Raw genomic sequence first — 15,639 nt, forward strand, 5'->3', positions numbered from 1 at the left:
ACAGCACTGCAGGCTTACCAAGCGCCTGCTCTGAGCAGACACTCGGTAAGCCACCTCCCTCCCTGCAGGACCCGGATGCTGCGGCCATCTTGGATCCGGGCACCTGCAGCGAGGAGGAGTTAAGAGACCCTCGCAGCAACGCGATCACATCGCGTTGCTCTGGGGATCTCAGGGAAGCCCGCAGGGAGCCCCCTCCCTGCGCAATGCTTCCCTGTACCACCGGCACACCGCGATCATGTTTGATCGCGGTGTGCCGGGGGTTAATGTGCCGGGGGCGGTCCGTGACCGCTCCTGGCACATAGTGCCGGATGTCAGCCGCGATGGTAAGCTGACACCCGGCCGCGCTCCCCCCGTGAGCGCCGCCGATCGCGCTGGACGTACTATCCCGTCGGTGGTCATACGCGCCCACCCCACCTCGACGGGATAGTACGTCCAATGTCAGAAAGGGGTTAAAGGACTGGTTTCCTATAAATGTCCATAGCTTTCATTACTATAGAATACATTTTAGTTTTCCTAAGTGTATATTTGAGATGTTTTCTATTTTGGTCTCCTTTTATTTAATGTTTTCCATTATGTGATCAGTGGTCTTTTAAGAATCTGCCAGATCCCGCAGGACACATTCAGGTTTCTTGAGAAGTCTCATGCCATCATAGGTCAGGGCTGTTTCTAGCAACTATTCAAATAAGTTATGTCGTATTAAAGACCTGAGGGATCCCAAATAATAAAAATGCCTTGTGTTACTTTGACAACGGTTACCGGTACATTACTTTCAAGTCCATGAAAGAGGTCATCAGCTTGAACTACATGTGACTATTGTGAAACTGTTCACTTATGATAAGCCAGGAGACTATCACGGGTGAATGGCTCATAGCAATTGGAACAAAGTAACTTTTTCCTTTAATGCTAATTTTATTTAAATCTATCACACAATTCATATTGGTAGTAGCGAGACTAATGATCATTGATGTATGTAATGCACTGCTCCTGGATCCAAATGAATGATAGTTCTACAGGGTGGGCCATGTATTATATGAATACACCTAAATAGAATGGGAATGGTTGGTGATATCAACTTCCTATTTGTGGCACATTAGTATGTGGGAGGGGGAAAACTTTTCAAGATGGGTGGTGACCATTTTGAAGTCGGCCATTTTGGATCCAACTTTATTTTTTCCAATGGGAACAGGGTGATGTGAAATTCTCAATAAGATTGATGTCACAAGAAAAACAATGGTGTGTTGGGTTTTAACTTTATTCTTTCATGAGTTATTTACAAGTTTGACCACTTATAAAATGTGTTCAAAGTGCTGCTCATTGTGTTGGATTGTCAATGCAACCTTCTCCCACTCTTTACACACTGATAGCAACACAGCACAAGAAATGCTAGCACAGGCTTCCAGTATCCGTTGTTTCAGATGCTGGGGTCATCTGAAGGCAATTGTCTATGCTGTGAAGATATGAGATGTGCAGCATCTGTAACAACGGATACTCAATTTCCCGTTGACTAACATTGCTTGTGCACTACACTGTGGATTTGATGCAATTCCGTGCGTCCAAAAATGCTGCCGATCCGCATCCAAATCCGCAACGTGAGCCGAACAGTCATGGTGTATTCAAGCCTGTTGAATTGAAAGCGTGTATCCTACTAATTGTGTGTAGTGGTTTGCCTTCTTGTCGCCAAAAAATGTTTTCACCAGAAAAATTAAGACTGGGCATATAATTCTTTTTTTTATTCATTGACTCTATGAAATGTTGGTGATTTGTAAGTTGTCTGATCTGTGAGCGAGCCCAAATTCCTGCCTTCAGTTTTTCCATGGTAATCCAGGTAACTTATGCTTTACGTATTCAATCCACAAACTGACTTTTTTCAAAGCCTGTACAAATTAGTTCATCAGATGGAACTTTACATGAAGTGTTAGTTATACTTCCATCTCTTGCTGCCAAAGGATCATTGTTCCATATTGTCCTCCACCACCACATAGTCCCTTGGAGGCCAATCTTTACTTGACCAATGTTCTTGTTATGACATCTTGATTCTGCAGAAAACATCTTTTAAAATGCGGACTAAAATTTTATAAATGCAACCCTATCTATGAAACTATAGCTGATACTGTCTAGCCAATGCAATTTTCTGAATCCGCACCTCCAATAACCCCAGGAACAGGCCAGAACAAAAATCCATGATAATCAATGGGACCCTTTTGCTTCCATTTGCACAACTAATGCAACAGATCACTTATTCCTAAAAGTGAACAAAAAAATTAAAAACCGAACAGACATGACCACAGTCTAAAGCTCAAGTAAGATTCCTGACTAGTGATCAGAGAAAGTGCTCTGGTGTTATCGGCGTATATGGGCGTGCTCGTATATTATATTCGAGTCCCTGCAGCTGCATGATTTGCATCTGTTAGGGAATCGCCGCGTGTGTTAAGGCTGTCTAGCAAACAGGCAACCCCCACATTTGTTCAGGCTGTCTAATAGCCGCAAATCATGCAGCCACGGGACTCGAAAATAATATGCGATCACGCCCAAGATATTTGGTTAACACCCGAGCATGCTCTCTCATCAGTATTCCTGACACTAAGCCTATGCACAAATGAGAAAAACCGACTGGCACATCCAGATTAATGTGAATTAGGTGCATACCAGGAGTTTCATACTCTTCATGGGGTGATTTTAATTATAGCAGGTTCCTACTTACCCATGAATGAAGGCATTGCTGACAGAGGTGTCCGCATTCACCCAGGAATTCATCAGGCAATAGCCTAAGGCCGGGGTCACATTTGCGAGTCCAATGCACGAGTCTCTCACATCAATACCTGGGCACTGCTCCCGGCACTCAGGACTCTTAGAAATACATGCAGCTGCACGTTCCGGTCCCGAGTGACGGCAGTGCTGGGTATTGAGACGAGAGACTTGTGCGAGTTTCTTGCATTGCACTCGGAAGTATGACACCGGCATAAGAGAGGTGTTCCCACACATAGGTACCCCTCAGTTTGAGACCACCTTGATGATGGTTTATGGGCAGATATAATTTGGCCAAATTTTATGCTAAGCGTCTTAAAAAATTTTTCCTAATCATAAGCCTTATTGCTATTCATAATTCATACATTTCACATTGACATGATTTAGCATGATTGAGTGCAACCTTCTTTTATATATTGTACCTGGAGGTAGCTCCTCCTGGTCAGGGCTGTGGAATCGGAGTCAGTATAAAATGGACTGACTCAAACTCCTAAAATATATAATACCGTATATACTCGTGTATAAGCTGAGTTTTTTAGCACATTTTTTTTCGTGCTGAAAATGCACCCCTCAGCATATACGCGAGTCAGTTGTCCAGAAGGCGGTGGGGGAGGGAGAGCGGCGGAGCAGTGGGTCACAGGAGGCAGAAGGCTGCAGCTGTAACTGTGCCCGCTGCTAAAGAGAAATGAATATTAATTTCTCTTACAGCAGTGCACAATGACAGTCGCTGGCTTCCAGAAGACCTACTCACCCACCAGCGTGCCCTCACAGCATTTCGGTGGTCCCTGCGCCTTGGCAGCATCTCGATGGTTCCGGCTTCCAGCAGCTCTTCCGGCGCGATCACGTAGCGGCGCTCATTAAGGTAATGAAAATGCACGCGTCTCCACTCCCATAGGCGTGGAGCACATATTCATTACCTTAATGAGCGGTGCCAAGTGATCGCTCAGTACAGGAAGAGCAGCAGGAAGCTGGAACCATCAAGATGCTGCGAAGATGTCTGGACCACCGAGATGTTGCAAAGGCACGCTGGTGGGTGAGTAGGATAGGGAATAAGGAGCCATGCATACCAGCACGGGATGGGGGCAGTCATGCGTAGCAGGAGAGGGACCGGGGGAGCATGCATACCAGGACAGCGATGGGGGAGCTATGCATACCAGGACAGGGATGAGGGGACTGCATACCTGGCTTATACTAGAGTCTTTCTAGAAGCTTACCCAGTTTTCCGTGGCAAAATCAGGTGCCTCTGCTTATAGTTGGGTTGGCTCATACTGGAGTATATATGGTAAATTGGGTACAGTAGTTCAATGCAGTTTGTGGGGCTTTTTGTTTTCATAAGAATTTCAGAAAGTTATGAAGTGTCTTATACATGTCTGTCCTAAGGTCTAGACTTTTAGCTCAGAAGAATCTGTGCTGCTGTTTATGTTCATAAGTAGTGAAGCTCCTCCTCTATCAATAAGGGGAAAAAATAAACCCAGGGAAGGAAAGCCTACATTCATCTCAGAACTTCTGGAATGAACAGGAAAGCAGGATTAAGGAAGGTAAGTGCTTAAAGCATATCTAAACTTTCAATAAACTGTGCATAAATCAATAGTCCAGTATATGTTGTCTCTGTATGCTTGATGGTTTAATGTTTTTCCTCTTCGCTCATGTTTGGAGAAATTAGATGCTCTGATGACTTGTATACACGATACACTATACATAGAAAACAGTTTTTATTCGGACTCCCATGACAGCACCACGAGAGAGAGGGGATCTGCCCTTCAGGAACAGGAAACCTACAGGTACAAAAGGGCTGCTCTCTCCCACGCATCAGTTGGTTTCCTGTTCCTGATGGGCCGGATCCCTACAGATGCCTACAGGATTTAGGATCCTAGGACCGGCTGGTCGACTCAGGTAACGGGGGGTCTCCTACCTCGACCGGTGCAGGGGTCGTGGAAGAGCCACAGTGCTCGATGGTGGCATGGCAGGGAGCAGGGTCCGGAGGATTGCTGTCTCAGAGTGGCTAGCGCCGAGGTAAGTATCCTCCTTGGCTCCAGCGGTGCTCTCTGTGGTCCCGGGCGGCGGTGGTTTTTGGTGCAGGGGTGGGTGCAGCTCTCTTCCGGGCATCCCGGAGTGGCCTCTGGCATGCTCTGTCGGGGCCGGTGTGTACTTCTGGGTCATGCGCAGGGGGTTTCGAGCGCTGGGAAGATGGAGGTGGCCAGCTGAGTGACCGATCCAGCCGCAGGACTTCTTCCAGAACGACACTGGCTGAAAAATTCCCCCCTCGTATTTCGGTACCTATCTATGCAGACACTGGTGAGTGATCTTCGTGAATGTTCTCTGTGATGCAGCCTACCCTTTTTTATTCTTAGGGGAAGAAGTGCACAGATAAGGCAAGGCACAGGGAATGCACCCTCTGTGGTGCCCCCTACCGGACTCTAGTCCAAAGAGATTATACCCCCCCCTGTATCCAACAAATGGTGAGGCTTAGGAGGGGGAGACCACGTAGCTCCTAGATGGCCCTTATTTTCCGTTAATGTTCCCCTCAGGTGGCGGGGGAGACTCCCAACTTCTCAAGTCTGAAAGAAATTATCACGACTGAAGTAAGGGAGTCTATAAAATCCCTGTCCCTTGGAGAGTTCTAAGCAGAAGGATCTCCCAGAATCATACTCGTCAATAGACTGGAGGAGGGATGAAGTTTCACCTGAATCATCTCTCTCGGGCTTCATCTGAGGATTCGGGCCGCTTCTGTCTTCCCCTAGACCATGTACAGTAGATAAACTTGTAAAAGCGGTCAGGCGGACAATGGTGATAGTAGAACCCAGACCAGAAATGTCAATACAGGATGTCATGTTTAAGGGCCTAGATCAGAAGCGGCGTAGATCCTTTCCCTTGAACGAGAAGATTCAGGGTCTGATTCTCCGCGAATGGAAAAGGCCAGATAAGAGGGGCTTCTTACCTCTGGCCCTCAAATGGAGATACCCTTTTGATGACCCGGCTGTTAATCTCTGGGATAAAGCCCCTAAACTAGACGCAGCAATCTCAAAGGCATCTAAAAAATCTCTGCCCTTCAAGGAAAAGGGCTCCCTTAAAGATCCCCTAGATAGAAAGGTGGACTTTTTCCTTAACGGAACCTAGGAGATGGCAGCCGGATCTCTGAGGCCAGCAGTGGTGTCCACTTGCGCAGCCAGATCTATGATGGTCGGGTTGGACCAACTTGAGTCTCAACTTAAAGAAGGAACTCGAGAGTCGATCTTGGGAGCTCTTACAACAATTCAGGAGACAGCAGCTTTCTTGTCGGATGCCTCAATTGATTCAGGATGGCGGCAAGGGCAGCGGGTCTCTCCAAAGCAGCCTGCAGAGCGCTGTGGTTAAAATGCTGGCCAGGCAATATCCAAGCAAGGTCTAAGCTCTGTGCCATCCCATGTGCAGGGGAATACCTCTTTTGTTCTGTCCGGAACGAATTACTGGATAAAGCAGGTGATGAGAAAAAGAGATTTCACAATCCATTGTCCTCCTTTCGACATCCTTTTAGCAGGAGAAGAGAAGATTTGGTCAAAGAAGACTGTCAAGGGACCGCTCTAAATGGGATGACAAGAAGTGAGGTACCGGCTTCATGTTCAGGCGTTCATCGCAGGAACGGAAAAAAACATGCCAGTGACTAGCGGTTTCCATGGGAGATTAGATTGTCGGCCTTTATCCATCCTGGTCTCTTATCACCAACAGCAGTTGGATGCAAGGCGTGATATCCACAGGACATAAACTTGAGTTCCTTTCAACCCCAGGGGATAATTTCAAGATGACTCCTGTCCGTTCCTCCCTGATAGAACAGTCTTCCTTAGAGTCTGAGGTTTGACAAATTGTGCCAAAAAAGGGTCCTGGTGGAGATTTTTTACTCTCCCCTTTTCTTGGTCCGGAAGCCAGACAAATCTTATAGGACCATCATTAATCTTCGGTCCCTTAATAGATTTCTGTTCGCTTGACTCTTTAAAATGGAAACAGTTGGCTCAGCAATAAAAATGTTGTTTCAAAACTTTGGTGGTTTTAGATTTAAATTAAATTTTTTTTTGCTAGGAAGTTATAAGGGATAAAATTTGACCAGCGATTTCTCATTTTTACAACAAAATTTACAAAACCATTTTTTTTAGGGACCACCTCACATTTGAAGTCAGTTTGAGGGTTCTATATGGCTGAAAATACCCAAGTGACACCATTCTAAAAACTGCACCCCTCAAGGTGCTCAAAACCACATTCAAGAAGTTTATTAACCCTTCAGGTGTTTCACAGCAGCAGAAGCAACATGGAAGTAAAAAATGAACATTTAACTTTTTAGTCACAAAAATGATCTTTAGGCAACAATTTTTTTATTTTCCCAAGGGTAAAAGGAGAAACTAAACGTTGTCCAATTTGTCCTGAGTACGCTGATACCTCATATGTGGGGGTAAACCACTGTTTGGGCGCACGGCAGGGCTCGGGAAGGGAAGGAGCGCCATTTGACTTTTTGAATAAAAAATTGGCTTCAATCTTTAGCGGACACCATGTCGCGTTTGGAGAGCCCCAGTGTGTCTAAACATTGGAGCTCCCCCACAAGTGACCCCATTTTGGAAACTAGACCCCCCAAGGAACTTATCTAGAAGCATAGTGAGCACTTTAAACCCCCAGGTGCTTCACAAATTGATCCGTAAAAATGAAAAAGTACTTTTTTTCCACACAATTTCTTTTAGCCTCAATTTTCTTTCATTTGCACATGGGCAGCAGGATAAAATGGATCCTCAAATTTGTTGGGCAATTTCTCCTGAGTACGCCGATACCTCATATGTGGGGGTAAACCACTGTTTGGGTGCACGGCAAGGCTCGGAAGGGAAGGCGCGCCATTTGACTTTTCTATTCGCCACGACAGCACCCACAGAGAGGGGATCCGCCCCTGGGAACAGGAAACCTACAGAGAGATAAAAGGGGCGGCCCCCCCTCGCTCCTCAGTTTGGTTTCCTGTTCCTAGGTAGGAGACCTCAGAGAGAAGCTCTGCTACAATTAAGAAGTGGATAGCTTGCCTGGATGGCCGCCTGTACGTCTCTGTTGAGCGGCAGGGGCTCCAGAGTGAGTATCAGTCGGGGTTATTCCTGCTGGTTTCCCCCTCTTCTGTTCGCATCCGCAGGATGCCGGATAAACAACATTCCCTGCTGGGATCCTGTTGTGTCGCTCCCCCGCAATTTTGGGCGACCCTTCAACGATAGGGTAAGTGGTCGCTGTATACCTTTGCCTTACACCTATCTGCAGTGGTGGTGCGGCGGGGGTAGCGTGGCAGCCTCGGTAAATGCGGTGGCTTCAGCCGCATGAAGGAGAGGAGCGCGCACATGCGCGGTGTGGCTGGCGTCCCGGAAGTGGATGCGTCAACTTCCGGGGGCGCGAGGCCGGCTGACAGGGAGATTAACCCTCCGGTGGAACCGGTAAGAAAAAAAAAAAAAAAAGCAACTACACGCCGCACTCGGGGACTCCCTATGAACTGGTGTTCGTTGGAATGTCTCCAGGTGTAGCGGTTCACTACACCACTGTTTCATTAGAGCGCACCCCATCCCCCATCAGGAGTCTAAAAAAAAAAAAGGGGGAGGAAGAGGTGTGTCCCTTCAGCTACACTATATATGGCAGATAAAACATTAGTGTGTGCGCAACATGTCGTCCCAGGAGGATATCGAGCGCCCACTGTAGGATTTAATCCTACCTAGTGGTGATGCAAAAAAGAAAGGCAGTGGACTGTTGTGAACTCTATTTTTGGGCTCCCTCTAGTGGTCACAAGCGGTACTGTGTAGTGTTGTCTTTCTGCAGGTGGCCTCATCAGCTGGTTCGTTATCCTTGGTTGGTTTCCTATTTAACTCACCTGGATACTCAGTTCCTTGCCTGCTAGCAATGTATTCAGTGCTCTTCAGATTCCTTGTGACTACCTTGCTCCCAGTCTCTCCAAGACAAGCTAAGTCCTTGTTTGTTCATTTTCTGATTATCAGCGTTCATCATGTTTTTTTTGTCCAGCTTGCTAAAATGTGATTTCTTACTTGCTGGTTGCTCTAGGGGACTGACTTTCTCCCCCCACACCGTTAGTTGGTGTGGGGGTTCTTGAAATCTCAGTGTGGATATTTTGTAAGGGTTTTTTACTGACCGCATAGACCCCTTTGCTATTTTCTGCTATCTAGAATTAGTGGGCTTCTTTTGCTGAATCTGCTTTCACCCCTGTGTATGTGCCTTCCTCTTACCTCACCGTTATTATCTGTTGGGGACTTCTATATCTTTGGAGATTATTTCTCTGGAGGCAAGAGGTCTTTCTTTCTCTCTAGGGGTAGTTAGTTCCTCAGGCTGGCTAGAGACGTCTAGGATTTTTAGGCACGTTCACCGGCTACTTCTAGTGTGTTTGGATAGGTTCAGATTTGCGGTCAGTCCAGTTTGCCACCTCCCTAGAGCTTTTCCTATGTTTTGTTACTTAGCTGGAGTAATTTGTGATCCTCAACCACTAAGGATCATAACAGTGGACACTCGAAAATGAGTGACTCCACTGAAACATCGGTAAAAAAGTCAGGCCGTTCTACACCAAAAGCTGATCGTACGACCCGGCAGACGGTATTTAACCTTATTCCTGGGTAAGGCGTAGATGGCTTTATGGAGGCTAATGGTAGTTTCTCCTACTTCTGTCTTATAGGGTAAGCGGACGGAGAAAACTAGGCACAAGCAGTGTGAAATGTGTAAGGAGCCCCTATCAGACTCCTATATTAAAAAATTATGTCAAAGTTGCATAGATTACACCCTGCAACAGGAAAATTTGGTCAGAATGAAGGAGATACGTCTCATGATCAGGGAAGAGCTTCAGTCCTTGGGAGATAGTCCGGCTGTGAATGTTGAGAGGAGGACCAGGAGAGAACCTTCACCTGCAGCAGACACATCAGCAGAAAGTGGGGAGGTTAACTCCGACATCTCTCAGAACTCGGGTTCCTCGGATGATGAGGAATATGTCTGTTTTCCTACAGACAGTGTAAACAATTTGATTAAGTCAGTGAGAGGTACTATGGGGGTATCAGAGTCTAAGGAACCTCAGACACCTCAGGACGTTATGTTCGCCGGTCTCTCGCAGCGGAAAGGCCAGGTGTTTCCGGTAAATCGCGCCATCAAGGACCTTGTTAAACGGGAATGGAGCAAGGGACAAAAGGGATTTGTACCAGTCTCATGTAAAAGGCGGTACCCCTTCGATGATGATGACTTGACCACTTGGTCTAAAGTACCTAAAGTGGATGCGGCTGTGGCATCCACCTCCCGCCGTTCCTCCCTGCCGGTGGAGGATGCAGGTTCCTTATCAGATCCTATGGACAGGAAGTCTGACGCACTTCTTAAGTCATGGGAGGCCTGTGTAACTGCATTTAAACCTGCAATCTCCGCCACATCTACTAGTAGGTCTATGCTAGTTTGGCTGGACCAGCTGGACCAAAACATCAAAACTGGTGTATCCAGGGAAAAATTGCGGGCTGCTATTCCTTTGATTAAGGGGGCTGCAGCGTTTATATCTGATGCCTCTATAGACTCGCTCCGTCTGGCGGCCAGAACAGCTAGCCTCACTAATACGGCCCGTCGGGCATTATGGTTAAAAAACTGGAAAGGAGATGCCCAGTCCAGATCCAAGTTGTGTGCCATACCCTGTCAGGGTGAGTACCTCTTCGGAACCGTATTAGATGAAATACTCACTAAAGCGGGTGAAAGGAAGAAGGGGTTCCCTAATCCCTTTATTCCTTCTTACAGAAGGGCGTTCAGGAAGCCACCATTCGGCAAGAAGGGAGGCTTTAAAGACCGTTGGAATAATAAAGATTTTAACCCCTTCCTGACATCCGACGTACTATCCCGTCGAGGTGGGGTGGGCCCGTATGACCGCCGACGGGATAGTACGTCATACGCGATCAGCGGCGCTCACGGGGGGAGCGCCGCCGATCGCGGCCGGGTGTCAGCTGATTATCACAGCTGACATCCGGCACTATGTGCCAGGAGCGGTCACGGACCGCCCCCGGCACATTAACCCCCGGCACACCGCGATCAAACATGATCGCGATGTGCCGGCGGTGCAGGGAAGCATCGCGCAGGGAGGGGGCTCCCTGCGGGCTTCCCTGAGCCCCCCGCAGCAACGCGATGTGATCGCGTTGCTGCGAGGGTCTTACCTCCCTCCCTGCAGCTCCCAGACCCGGATCCAAGATGGCCGCGGATCCGGGTCCTGCAGGGAGGGAGGTGGCTTCACAGACGCCTGCTCAGAGCAGGCACTGTGAAGCAGCCTGCACTTTCCTCAGATCGGTGATCTGTCAGAGTGCTATGCAAACTGGCAGATCACCGATCTGTATTGTCCCCCCCTGGGGCAAAGTAAAAAAGTTAAAAAAAATTTTTTCAAATGTGTAAAAAAAAAAAAAAAAAAAAATATTCCAAAATAATGAAAAAAAAAAAAATATATTATTCCCATAAATACATTTCTTTATCTAAATAAAATAAAAAAACAATAAAAGTACACATATTTAGTATCGCCGCGTCCGTAACGACCCAACCTATAAAACTGCCCCACTAGTTAACCCCTTCAGTAAACACCGTAAGAAAAAAAAAAAAAAAACGAGGCAAAAAACAACGCTTTATTACCATACCGCCGAACAAAAAGTGGAATAACACGCGATCAAAAAGACGGATATAAATAACCATGGTACCGCTGAAAACGTCATCTTGTCCCGCAAAAAACGAGCCGCCATACAGCATCATCAGCAAAAAAATAAAAAAGTTATAGTCCTGAGAATAAAGCGATACCAAAATAATTATTTTTTCTATAAAATAGTTTTTATCGTATAAAAGCGCCAAAACATAAAAAAATTATATAAATGAGATATCGCTGTAATCGTACTGACCCGACGAATAAAACTGCTTTATCAATTTTACCAAACGCGGAACGGTATAAACGCCTCTCCCAAAAGAAATTCATGAATAGCTGGTTTTTGGTCATTCTGCCTCACAAAAATCGGAATAAAAAGTGATCAAAAATGGTCACGTGTCCGAAAATGTTACCAATAAAAACGTCAACTCGTCCCACAAAAAACAAGACCTCACATGACTCTGTGGACCAAAATGTGGAAAAATTATAGGTCTCAAAATGTGGAGACGCAAAAACTTTTTTGCTATAAAAAGCGTCTTTTAGGCTGGTTTCACACTTGCGTTTTTATCTGCATGCGTTTTTTTAAAAAACGCATGTGTGAAAAAACGCATGTAAACGTGGTAAAACGCATGCGTTTTTAGACGCATGCGTTTTTATAGAAAAACACAAGAAAACAAACAAAAAAAAAAAACCCTACCCCTAACCCTACCCCTAACCTGAAATACGTGGCACTAAAATATACGTTTATATACGTATATAAGTGCCACGATATTTCAGTGGCCACGTATATAAGTGCCACGTACTTAAGTGCCACGTACTTAAGTGCCACGTACTTAAGTGCCACGTACTTAAGTGCCACGTACTTAAGTGCCACGTACTTAAGTGCCACGTACTTAAGTGCCACGTACTTAAGTGCCACGTACTTAAGTGCCACGTACTTAAGTGCCACGTACTTAAGTGCCACGTACTTAAGTGCCACGTACTTAAGTGCCACGTACTTAAGTGCCACGTACTTAAGTGCCACGTACTTAAGTGCCACGTACTTAAGTGCCACGTACTTAAGTGCCACGTACTTAAGTGCCACGTACTTAAGTGCCACGTACTTAAGTGCCACGTACTTAAGTGCCACGTACTTAAGTGCCACGTACTTAAGTGCCACGTACTTAAGTGCCACGTACTTAAGTGCCACGTACTTAAGTGCCACGTACTTAAGTGCCACGTACTTAAGTGCCACGTACTTAAGTGCCACGTACTTAAGTGCCACGTACTTAAGTGCCACGTACTTAAGTGCCACGTACTTAAGTGCCACGTACTTAAGTGCCACGTACTTAAGTGCCACGTACTTAAGTGCCACGTACTTAAGTGCCACGTACTTAAGTGCCACGTACTTAAGTGCCACGTACTTAAGTGCCACGTACTTAAGTGCCACGTACTTAAGTGCCACGTACTTAAGTGCCACGTACTTAAGTGCCACGTACTTAAGTGCCACGTACTTAAGTGCCACGTACTTAAGTGCCACGTACTTAAGTGCCACGTACTTAAGTGCCACGTACTTAAGTGCCACGTACTTAAGTGCCACGTACTTAAGTGCCACGTACTTAAGTGCCACGTACTTAAGTGCCACGTACTTAAGTGCCACGTACTTAAGTGCCACGTACTTAAGTGCCACGTACTTAAGTGCCACGTACTTAAGTGCCACGTACTTAAGTGCCACGTACTTAAGTGCCACGTACTTAAGTGCCACGTACTTAAGTGCCACGTACTTAAGTGCCACGTACTTAAGTGCCACGTACTTAAGTGCCACGTACTTAAGTGCCACGTACTTAAGTGCCACGTACTTAAGTGCCACGTACTTAAGTGCCACGTACTTAAGTGCCACGTACTTAAGTGCCACGTACTTAAGTGCCACGTACTTAAGTGCCACGTACTTAAGTGCCACGTACTTAAGTGCCACGTACTTAAGTGCCACGTACTTAAGTGCCACGTATAACCACATAGTTATAGTATTTATAGTACGTGGCACTGAAATACGTGGCACTGAAACACGTGGCACTTAAATACGTGGCACTTATGACTGTCAGAAAATGTTCATTAAACGGTTAGAGGTGAGGTTAGGGGTAGGGTTAGGGTTACCGTTGGGATTAGGGTTAGGGGTGTGTTTGGGTTAGGGTTTCAGGTAGAATTGGGGAGTTTCCACTGTTCAGGCACATCAGGGGCTCTCCAAACGCGACATGGCGTCCGATCTCAATTCCAGCCAATTCTGCGTTGAAAAAGTAAAACAGTGCTCCTTCCCTTCCGAGCTCTCCCGTGCGTCCAAAAAGGGGTTTACCCCAACATATGGGTTATCAGCGTACTCGGGACAAATTGAACAACAACTTCTGCGGTCCAAGTTCTCTTGTTATCCTTGGGAAAATAAAAATTTGGGGGGCTAAAAATCATTTTTGTGGGAAAAAAATATGTTTTATTTTCACGGCTCTGCGTTGTAAACTGTAGTGAAACACTTGGGGGTTCAAAGTTCTCACAACACATCTAGATAAGTTCCTTGGGGGGTCTAGTTTCCGATATGGGGTCACTTGTGGGGGGTTTGTACTGTTTGGGTACATCAGGGGCTCTGCAAATGCAACGTGACGCCTGCAGACCAATCCATTTAAGTCTGCATTCCAAATGGCGCTCCTTCCCTTCCGAGCTCTGTCATGCGCCCAAACAGTGGTTACCCTCCATATATGGGGTATCAGCGTACTGAGGACAAATTGGACAACAACGTTTGGGGTCAAGTTTATTCTGTTACTCTTGTAAAAATACAAAAGCTGGGGGCTAAAAAATCATTTTTGTGAAAAAAAAAAAGAATTTTTATTTTCACGGCTCTGCGTTATAATCTGTAGTGAAACACTTGGGGGTGCAAAGCTCTCAAAACACATCTAGATAAGTTCCTTAGGGGGTCTAATTTCCAAAATGGTGTCATTTGTGGGGGGTTTCAATGTTTAGGCACATCAGGGGCTCTCCAAACGCAACATGGCGTCCCATCTCAATTCCAGTCAATTTTGCATTGAAAAGTCAAATGGCGCTCCTTCCCTTCCAAGCTCTGCCATGCGCCCAAACAGTGGTTTACCCCAACATATGGGGTATCTGCGTACTCAGGACAAATTGCACAACATTTTTTGGGGACCAATTTCTTCTCTTACCCTTGGGAAAATAAAAAATTGGGGGCGAAAAGATCATTTTTGTGAAAAAATATGATTTTTTATTTTTACGGCTCTGCATTATAAACTTCTGTGAAGCACTTGGTGGGTCAAAGTGCTCACCACACATCTAGATAAGTTCCTTAGGGGGTCTACTTTCCAAAATGGTGTCACTTGTAGGAGGTTTCAATGTTTAGGCACATCAGGGGCTCTCCAAACGCAACATGGCGTCCCATCTCAATTCCAGTCAATTTTGCATTGAAAAGTCAAATGGCGCTCCTTCACTTCCGAGCTCTGCCATGCGCCCAAACAGTGGTTTACCCCAACATATGGGGTATCTGCGTACTCAGGACAAATTGCACAACATTTTTTGGGGACCAATTTCTTCTCTTACCCTTGGGAAAATAAAAAATTGGGGGCGAAAAGATCATTTTTGTGAAAAAATATGATTTTTTATTTTTACGGCTCTGCATTATAAACTTCTGTGAAGCACTTGGTGGGTCAAAGTGCTCACCACACATCTAGATAAGTTCCTTAGGGGGTCTACTTTCCAAAATGGTGTCACTTGTAGGGGGTTTCAATGTTTAGGCACATCAGGGGCTCTCCAAACGCAACATGGCGTCCCATCTCAATTCCAGTCAATTTTGCATTGAAAAGTCAAATGGCGCTCCTTCCCTTCCAAGCTCTGCCATGCGCCCAAACAGTGGTTTACCCCAACATATGGGGTATCTGCGTACTCAGGACAAATTGCACAACATTTTTTGGGGACCAATTTCTTCTCTTACCCTTGGGAAAATAAAAAATTGGGGGCGAAAAGATCATTTTTGTGAAAAAATATGATTTTTTATTTTTACGGCTCTGCATTATAAACTTCTGTGTAGCACTTGGTGGGTCAAAGTGCTCACCACACATCTAGATAAGTTCCTTAGGGGGTCTACTTTCCAAAATGGTGTCACTTGTAGGGGGTTTCAATGTTTAGGCACATCAGGGGCTCTCCAAACGCAACATGGCGTCCCATCTCAATTCCAGTAAATTTTGCATTGAAAAGTCAAATGGCGCTCCTTCCCTTCCAAGCTCTGCCATGCG

This window comes from Ranitomeya variabilis, chromosome 3, assembly GCF_051348905.1.
Source record: "Ranitomeya variabilis isolate aRanVar5 chromosome 3, aRanVar5.hap1, whole genome shotgun sequence".
Taxonomy (NCBI): Eukaryota; Metazoa; Chordata; class Amphibia; order Anura; family Dendrobatidae; genus Ranitomeya; species Ranitomeya variabilis.